The 8,664-nt window shown below is 47.7% G+C and overlaps 1 pseudogene; it reads right to left on the reverse strand.

Moving 5' to 3' along the window:
- Positions 1–6,412: 6,412 nt before the first annotated feature.
- Positions 6,413–8,320, reverse strand: LOC150020247 (uncharacterized; annotated as a pseudogene).
- Between the last annotated feature and the right edge of the window lie 344 nt (positions 8,321–8,664).

Genomic DNA, 8,664 nt, shown 5'->3' on the forward strand with positions numbered 1-8,664 from the left:
CCTGCGCAACTAAGCGACAGGAGTGCCTTGTTCTCCCTCCCCACTCCCTGAAGAAGATCAGGCTTGTTCACTAAATGACATTTTTGGGGTCAAGCATAAGTAGCCAATCTAAGAGAACTTTGTCCATGGTAGGAGTTCCACAGTCATTTCCCCTTCCCTCTGAATGTACTTGAAATCTCCCTTCAATAGTCTATGGGGGTGAGGGAGACCCAATCCTGAAGGAAACTAAACTCTTAAAAAAGGTTAGAAAGGTCTTCTAAAGGTCTCTACTCTGTTAGAAAAGTGTGTGTGTGGGGGGGGGGGGGGGAGAGCAGCAGCAATTTCATGAGGAGGGAGGGAGGGCATGTGTTTAACAGAAAACACTAGGTTTTTAAAAAAGGATACTTCCCTTGACCAAGGAAAGCCAAGAGATTCCTGTGAACCTGATCCTTACAACCTTTAGGATTGCCAGTTTCTAGGTGCTATAGTCCACATGGACTGTGTCATTTAAAGCCCATGAAGTTGGTACTACCTTCCCATTTTACTGATGAGGACACTTAGAGAGGCAAAGTAATCTGTCCAAGATCACACAGCTGCTAAACTATAGAGCTGGGATTTGAACCCAAAGCAGTCTGACTTCAAGGATGGCAGACTTGGCACCCCACTCGAATGCCTCCCTAGGGCAGAGGAGAACATCACACCACAAAAAGCAATAGTGGGAGAGCAATTTCTGTGAACATTCTGTGGAACTCTGGGACAGTATTTACAGTACCTGCAATTTCAGCCCCTCCTAGCTGGCCCCTGATGCCTACCCTCTCTCCTAGAGTGCATGCTTGGACACAAGATCAAAAGACATTCTGAAGGCCCCAAATTAGTCTATTATTCTTCCTAGCCAACGCACCTGCAACTGGTCCATAAAACTGCAGAGAAAAGTTGGCAGCTTTACTCAAGTAAATACGGAAATCCACATAATAACTGTACAAAGGTGGAAGGGTCAGGTCCTCATCCCCATTTTAGAAATGAGGAAATGGAGGAACAGAGGTGAAATGACTTGCTCAGATTCGCAGAGCTGGTCGGAGCTGCAGCCAAGAACAAAAATGTGTCTTGTGTCTGCCTGCTGACCAGGGCTCTTTCTGTTCTGCTTCAGTCTGTGCTGCGCGACCGACGACTTTTAAGTAATATCGACTCACACTAGGCTCACTCGCTGGTATGGAGGGTGTGTGAGACATGTGCATTGCCACACTGGCCCATGCTAGCTAGGCGGGGCCATGGGGAGGTTCCAGCGGGCAATTAAGATTTCAAAACGCCTTTTCAGGGTAGAGCACTCTGGACCTGCTCCATTCTGTGGCAGAACTAAGAAGAATGACTGCACATAATTTGAGATTAGCTCTAATGAGTAGGTGCTCAATGAATACTTGTGAGGTGAATAAATGAATGGATGTCAATCTATACTCCTCACATGCTCGGATAAAATGAAGGGCAAGAGGCGCAGAATGACCTTTCTTCTACCAGGTGTCACACATGCAGAACCTGCCCGGCAGGAGGCAGGAGTGGGGTGAGGGGGGAGGCAGTGAAACTAGCCTGAAAAATCATCTTCTAAAACCTAAAACACAAAGTAAATGTGAAAACTTTCAGAGGCTCTGGAGAGAAATAATCCCTTGTTTGGAGCATTAAGGGGAACAGGAACTTGAACTGACTGATGTAAGTAGTTTTGGGGTGCAGCACTTTGGAAGGGACAGGGGGTAAAGTGCAGGAACAGATAAAGGAGTGGATTTCAGTGATTAGACTCCAAGATCAGCAGTTGGAAGAAAGAAGAGCATATAGGCCAAAGGAGAAAAAACCCACACCTGATTCACAGGTTGCTCTCCAGGGTAGACGCACTAACCTCGATGTCCATTTGATCTCCTATGTCTAGATTTGGCCAAACTCCACTGATCTGGGTTGAGACTAGCTCCAGGCCATCCCTGGAGATCCTCAGGCCTGCCAGAGCCTGTTAACCATCTTGAGCAGGACTCAGGCTATTCTGGGTTCTTCAGGGTCCTCCTGGAAGAGGGCAGCCTCAGGAAACTCCCCCTTCCTGGAAATCAGGCTAAGAGCCAGACCCAGGGTTACAAGGAATACATTGGCTGAAGGGCCACTGAACTTGCTACATTCTGTCTCCAGCTCCCCTAATAATTAGATGGGGCAAATGATAATGTATTCGGCCTGCCAACACAATGGAGTGAGTTTCAAAGAGCTCCAGGAACCTGTTTTGCTAGAGAAAGGACTTTACTATTAAACACTCTGACTGAGGGATACAAAATATACTGATAATTTTTTTAAATGTTCCATTGAACTATGGCGACATTCCAGAAAGAGCATAGAGCCAGTTAAGAGGATATTTTTTTTTCCTTTGGGGGAAACCAGTTGTAGTTCTGGTTCAGAACCCGTGTCTCTTTTATTATTGCTAAATTTCAAGGAAGGGGTGGTATGAGTGGGCTGGGGTGGGGTAGAGGGGGAGCAGGGCCACCTCCTCTGGACAATGCTCTCCCCTGTCTCGGCAGACTCTTGTCTGGTTTCCTGTCTCCAGCTCTGCTTCAGATGACAAACTGGGTCTAAGCAAGGGACAGATCTGGCTGGAAAATGAGAATACTAAAAACCATCACAATCCTTTCCTTCCGCCTCATTCCGAGCTGAATTTGGACTCAAATAATTACATCAGTAGCAAAGAAGGTAACAACTGTTTTAGGTATGACTCTAGGAGATTTTTTTTTTTTTAAAGCTAGAAACCAAGGATAAATGAAGCACTTTAGAAAGAAATCCAGTTTCCAGAATAATGTAATTCCTAGTATTGAAAGGATGATGTATGTATTTATGTGTCTGTCTACCCATCCTTGAACAAAACTGAGTGTGAAAATAGAGAGCAAGAAATATCACTTAAGAGAGCTATTAATTTTATAGCAAAAATGTTGATTTGGAAGTATTAAAATGGCAAGAATCTAAAAGGGGGGTGGAGATAAAATGGAATTGAATTAGGAATGATGATTTAAGAGATACAAACTATTGCTCCCAGTTTTTCTAATTATAATAACTTTCAGACTGTTATTACTTTCACTATTATTTAGCTTAGCATTTAGAAACTTGCAGAATTTTTTTTCCTGATAGGATATATTACATCCTAATCATCTCTATTAACTACCTCCCTCTTCCCACAAATGAGGAGGGAAGAATGATTTGGGGTAAGCCAAGTAAAAAAAACTCAGTCTTCCAAATCTATTTGGATTGCTAACAACTTTGGAACTAAAACAAAACAAAAACTTGCTTCAATTTGGCTTACTTATGAATTTTAGTTTAAAGGCCTCTTGTTCTACAAGTCAGCTTAATATTTCAAGTTTGCTTCCTCCAAAGTAGAAAAAAATCTTACTGAAGCTCCAAAACCCCCATCTTTTTTCAAGGAAAGTTATCAGTAGCTTACTATTTGATTCTAGAGGTTTTCTTAATATCATATGATGTATTTATTTATCCATAAACAAAAATACATGGGGGAACAAGGCATTAAAACCAATGTACTCTTATCAATTTTTGGAAGGATAGGGCCTCACTTGCTGCCTCAGCAACTCTTTCAATTAATTCCATTAGAGAACATTGTAAATAATACCTTTAGATAAATAAAAACTTTAAAATAGAAACTTGCCAAAAGTTTTTTTCCCCAACTATTTCTTTAAAACTTAGTTTCTGGAGAACCAAGAGAAAAATAATTTATTAAAGTAGATTTTAAATAGCTAACACAGAAATTTGTTAATCTACAACTGATAGAATATAAAAAAAAATGGAGTTACGAAAAAGTTGTTATTGTAAAACAATAAAAATGAGAGTATTCTTCTGTTTTCAAAATACAAGATTAAAATTTTACAAGCTACCATTAAATGAATTTCTTATTCCCAGTTCTCCTTTTCTTTGACCTTTTTATTCTTAAAGTAGTTTGGAAATTAGGTGTAGAAGACAGTAAAATCTTTGTCCTTAAAAAATTATCCTAGTTCTCAAGTTTTTGTCTTTAAAAATAAATAGACCCGGTTTCCCGCGCCCCCCCCCCAATATATCTTGTTTTGCTTTAATACTTTCTCTAAGATTTTTCCTTAACATAAGCAAGACTTTCAAGTCAGCCCAGGCTGCCAAGACTGCTTAAGTTCTCCATCCAAGGAAGCTTCCTATGCCTTGGGCATCCCTTGTTAAATGTGAACGAGGATGGGCCACATCTTTCAGATAACGCTAGGTTTTCTAAACTGTAAGGTGGTAATCCTGATCCACCTATCTCAAAACGAACACCCTACGCACCCAAAACAAGCATAAAAACCAGCCAAACAAACACAACCGCCTTTAGACTTCCAGCCAATGTGCACACAAATTTCTCAAAATCACAACTGGCAATAAGAAATTTACAAAGGTAAAAGTCTTCATTCACACATGGAAACACACTGGAGCAAAGGGTGTATGTAAAAAGGTTAACTGACTTCTCATTATGACATAACACAGGCATCTTAAGCAAGAGCAAGTGTGTAGAGACATGATAACCCCCTGGGTGGAGTTAGGGAATTTAGGGGCCGGGACCAAGGCCTGGTCCGGGCTACTGATCTACCAGAAAACAGCCTGAAACAGGAAAGAGCACACATATGCCACTTGGAATGTATGACGCAAACCCCAGCCTTGAAACAAAGAACAGGAAACAGCTCTGCTGGCTGTGCTGGAGAGAAAGCACAGAGAAACATTTAGCCGGCCCTCCCTGACCCTATATTCATGAGCAGCTGGAGTTTTTAAAGACAACAACAGGGAGGTGGAGGTGTTTGTTCTATGGGTGTGAATAATAACACCAGCTTTATACAAGGGACCTGCCCTATTTACAAATAGGAGCTTCCACATACAGTAAACATCGTCAGTGAACACGGGATTTTATCATATTCAAGCAGCAGAATCCTTCCTAATTAACACCAGCCTCCCTACCAATTTCTTTTGTCTCCTGTCCCCCATCCCAACAGCTGGTCTCTAGCCACAATCAAATTCTGGGTTAGGGTAATAATTACTGTTCAGCTTCAGAGCATCAGTAGGAAAATGTAGATAGAACACTGCTGTGAAGGGTTCAGATTATGTATAACTGGGTTATTCCACACACTGAAAACTGGACCATTTTTAAATTGTCCCTTAGCCAGAGAACTAAATTCTAAGACATAGATTGTGGGACAGCGAGAGTCACCTCAAATTTTCACTATCCTCTTGAACTGCATAATTACAAACCTATTTGCACACAGCCACACATCCATACACACGTCTATAGATATTCACCTTTTGAGAATATGACCCTGTTCCTGACATTTAATTTAACTGCTAAAATGTTCCCTTTTGGTATTTTTAAGGTAGTAAATCCATTCATATTCCTTTTCTCATTATTTCTCTTTATTTTGATAGGACTGTTTAGTTCGGGTTTCCATGATCAGAGATTTAAGAATCTGTGTATAGCCATAACTCCAGGTTAAAAATAAGAAAAAAAGAGAAGAAAGAAAGAAAAAGGCATCACAGTGCCTATAGCAACCAGACGATTGGGTTTTAATTTAGAAACTTTGCAGTGAAAGAAAACAAAAAACAAAAACCCATTCTTCAAAGCTATTTTGCTGTTTTATATCTGACAAGGTTTTGTGGTCTAAGCAGCTACTTTTCTTTGTTATTGTCACATTAAAATTTTTATACTTGCATTTCCCTTCATGCAAGCCAAATGTTCCTTACAGACAGTCTATCTTCACTGAACTTACTAACAGTACATTAGGTTTTCTCCTTCTAGTGGTTCTGCGGCGAAGCCCACTGTCTGTAGAAATTGAGATGTTTCTCTAGGGAGTTTAAATTAATCAAACATCTCATTTCAGGTTTCTGTTAACAGCCTAAGGTCAACTAACACACTCCATGTTTCGAGCCAGAAGAAACTTATTCCTTCACTCTTTCTTAAAAAAACAAACAAACAAACAATAAAACACCTCAATCTCAAAATTTTAGAGATGTTAATGCTATCAGATTGTTTTTTCCCTGGAAGTCTTCCCTGGAGTTAGGCAGGTTATCATCTGGACGGATTTCTCTTATAAATAAAGTGCTCCTCAGATTCATACATAAAGCACTCACAAAAGGACATTACAAAATTGCTCTGTGGAAAAACCTGTAATGAACAACTGCCCTATGCCTCATTTGATTTTTCTTATAATTACAGGTACTAAGTCTAAATAAATAATAATTACAGGCTCTTTCTTTTCTCCATATACCAGACTTTTGTAGTATAATCAATATAGCTCTAAAGTGTCTTGGTGATCTTATTGGAAAAATACATTCCTAAGTTAGTAAAAAAATCCAGTGCAAAATTATTTATTTTAGTGAAATATAAGGTAACCAATTACCAATTTCCTTTTAACCTGACAAAAAATAAGTCCCGTTCACGTTTTTCTCCTACGTTGCTGTAAAATTTAAAGCAGAAAGATTCTCCCTGTTATCTGCCAAAGAAGTGGCTATGACAATTCCTGGTATTATCTGCCATCTCCAGGAAAGCCACTGGGAATCAATCTCTCGGTCCCCGCCCGGCTCTGGTCCCTAACTGCAGGCAGCTGCCTAAGGCGGTCTGAGCCTACAGCCACGCTGCAATCCTTGCTCCAGGCACTGCGGCAGGTTCTCTCCGTGCCCCCGAGGAGGACACTCCAAATCCGACCAGCCCTTGGGGACCCAGACATCCTGGCAGCTCCCGAGCTCTAGGACCGAGAATGGGATGCTGCCTCCAGTCCCAACTGCCCCAAGTTTCTTCCAAGAGAGACCGGGAGGCTGTTCCAAGTTTGCTTGGGCTGGCGAGCAGCCGCGCGCCCCATCCGAGAAGGGGGGCCGCGGGGGGCGCGGGCGGAGGGCGGGGAGGGGGAGGGCGCGCGGGAGAAGGGTGGGGGGCCCGGAGGGGGAGGAGCAGGAGCGCGGCCTCGGCGCTACCTTTCTCCAAACAACATTGCCACACGCGGAGAGCACTAAGATCTTGGGGGCTTTGGAGAGAATCGCAAACGTGCGGGCGGGCGGCGGCCGGGGGACCACACAGGTGAGCCCCCGCCCGCGCCCTAGCCGAGGCCGCGGCGGGCGCTGCCAGCCTCGCCACCCCACACCCCCGGATCCACACGGTGGTTTCCCCAATCCCACACTTTCAACCGCTGAACCTGGGGGCTTCCTCCCCCTGGCCTCCCTCTCCGCCGCCACCCCTGGCTGCAAGGAGCTGTTGCACTTTCCCAAGCCCACAGGCACCCCCACCCCCGCGCTGCACCCTCAACCCATTCACGGAGCACCCCCATGAAAAAAATGAAACCGGACGAGCCAAACAGGGGGGCAGCAGGAGTCGGGCGAGAAGGAAATGTAAGGGAGAGGGGACTTACTTTTCGAGGAGCGGTGCTGAGCACTGCAGGCGAGAAATAAAGGCCGAGCTCCCGGCTGCCGTGAACCCCGCGAACGCAGTAATGTCAGCGCTCTAGTCCGGGCGCCAGTGGTGGCGGCGGTCGCAGGGGACGGGGACTGGCGCGCGTGCGGCGGGCGCTCGCACTGCGCTCCGGCTCGGGCCCGGGCTCCGCGCTGCTCCGCGCGGCTTCGCTCCTGGCTCCCCTCTGGCTCCTGGCACCAACTCCGGGCAGTCACATGACGCCGGCGCCGCTCGCTCTGCGAGCCTCCCGGGGCTGGCGGGGTAAGTAGAGGCTGGGACCCAGGGTGGGAGGGTCAGGGAGGGGAGATGGGGCCGCCGCGGCCGCCCGGGCTGGGCGGGTCCCCACCCACTTGGGTGGAGGCAGCCGCCGGAGGGGTCGACCGAGTCACTCGCGCAAACACGCACCCCGCCCTGCGCCCTTCCCCCGCCACCCCCGCCTCCCGCGCCGCCTCCGCCCCGCCCCGCCCAGTCACCCGGGGACGGCCTGACAGACACTCATTATTCCCCGGAGCCGGGCGCCGCCCCGCCGGCCGAACCTGTCCCGCGAGGCGCGGCGCGGCCATGGGGCTGGGCGTGCGCGGCGCGGCCCCCGCCCTGGAGCCCCCGCCCTCTGCTCCCCGCCCGGTCCGGTGCGCCCGGCCCCGCGCCCGGCCCCGCGCCCCCTCCCTGCGCCCTCCGCCCGAGAGCCCGCGCCGCGCCCGCCCCCGGCCCGGCCGCCGCGCCGCCGCCCGAGCCCGGGGGGAAGGAAGGGCGGCGCTGCCCGCTCCGGGCGTCACAGGGATGCAGCGCCCTGCGCCGCTTCCAAAACACACAGCCGGGCTCGCGGGCGAGCTGAGGCGGGGGAGGGGAGGAGGGGTAGAGGGGGGAACCCGGGCCGGCCGAGGCCATCAATCAGCCGGCACCGGCGGGAAGGGCGGCCCTGGGCGCGGCGGGAAGGGCTTGGCCCCGCAGCCAGCGAGGCCCCTCCTGCACCTAGTGCATATAACTCTCTTAAAGAAAAAGCAGGAAAAGGCACCGGCGGTAAAGGAGCTGGTGGACAGGGTGGATTCGGGACAGAAGGAGCAGCGGAGAAAGGGAGGGCAGTTGAGGTGACTGAAACCCTAAAGTGGTCCCGAGTTTCCAAGGTCATTCCACATTGTTAGGAAGCTTCTTTGTGCCCTGGGGCGCCGGGTCGCCAGTCCCACGGAGGGACGGCCCGGGTGGCGCACCCTGCCTCCCAGGATTTTTCTATG

Source organism: Furipterus horrens, unplaced genomic scaffold (genome assembly GCF_987537825.1).
Source record: "Furipterus horrens unplaced genomic scaffold, mFurHor1.1.pri manual_scaffold_2, whole genome shotgun sequence".
Taxonomy (NCBI): domain Eukaryota; kingdom Metazoa; phylum Chordata; class Mammalia; order Chiroptera; family Furipteridae; genus Furipterus; species Furipterus horrens.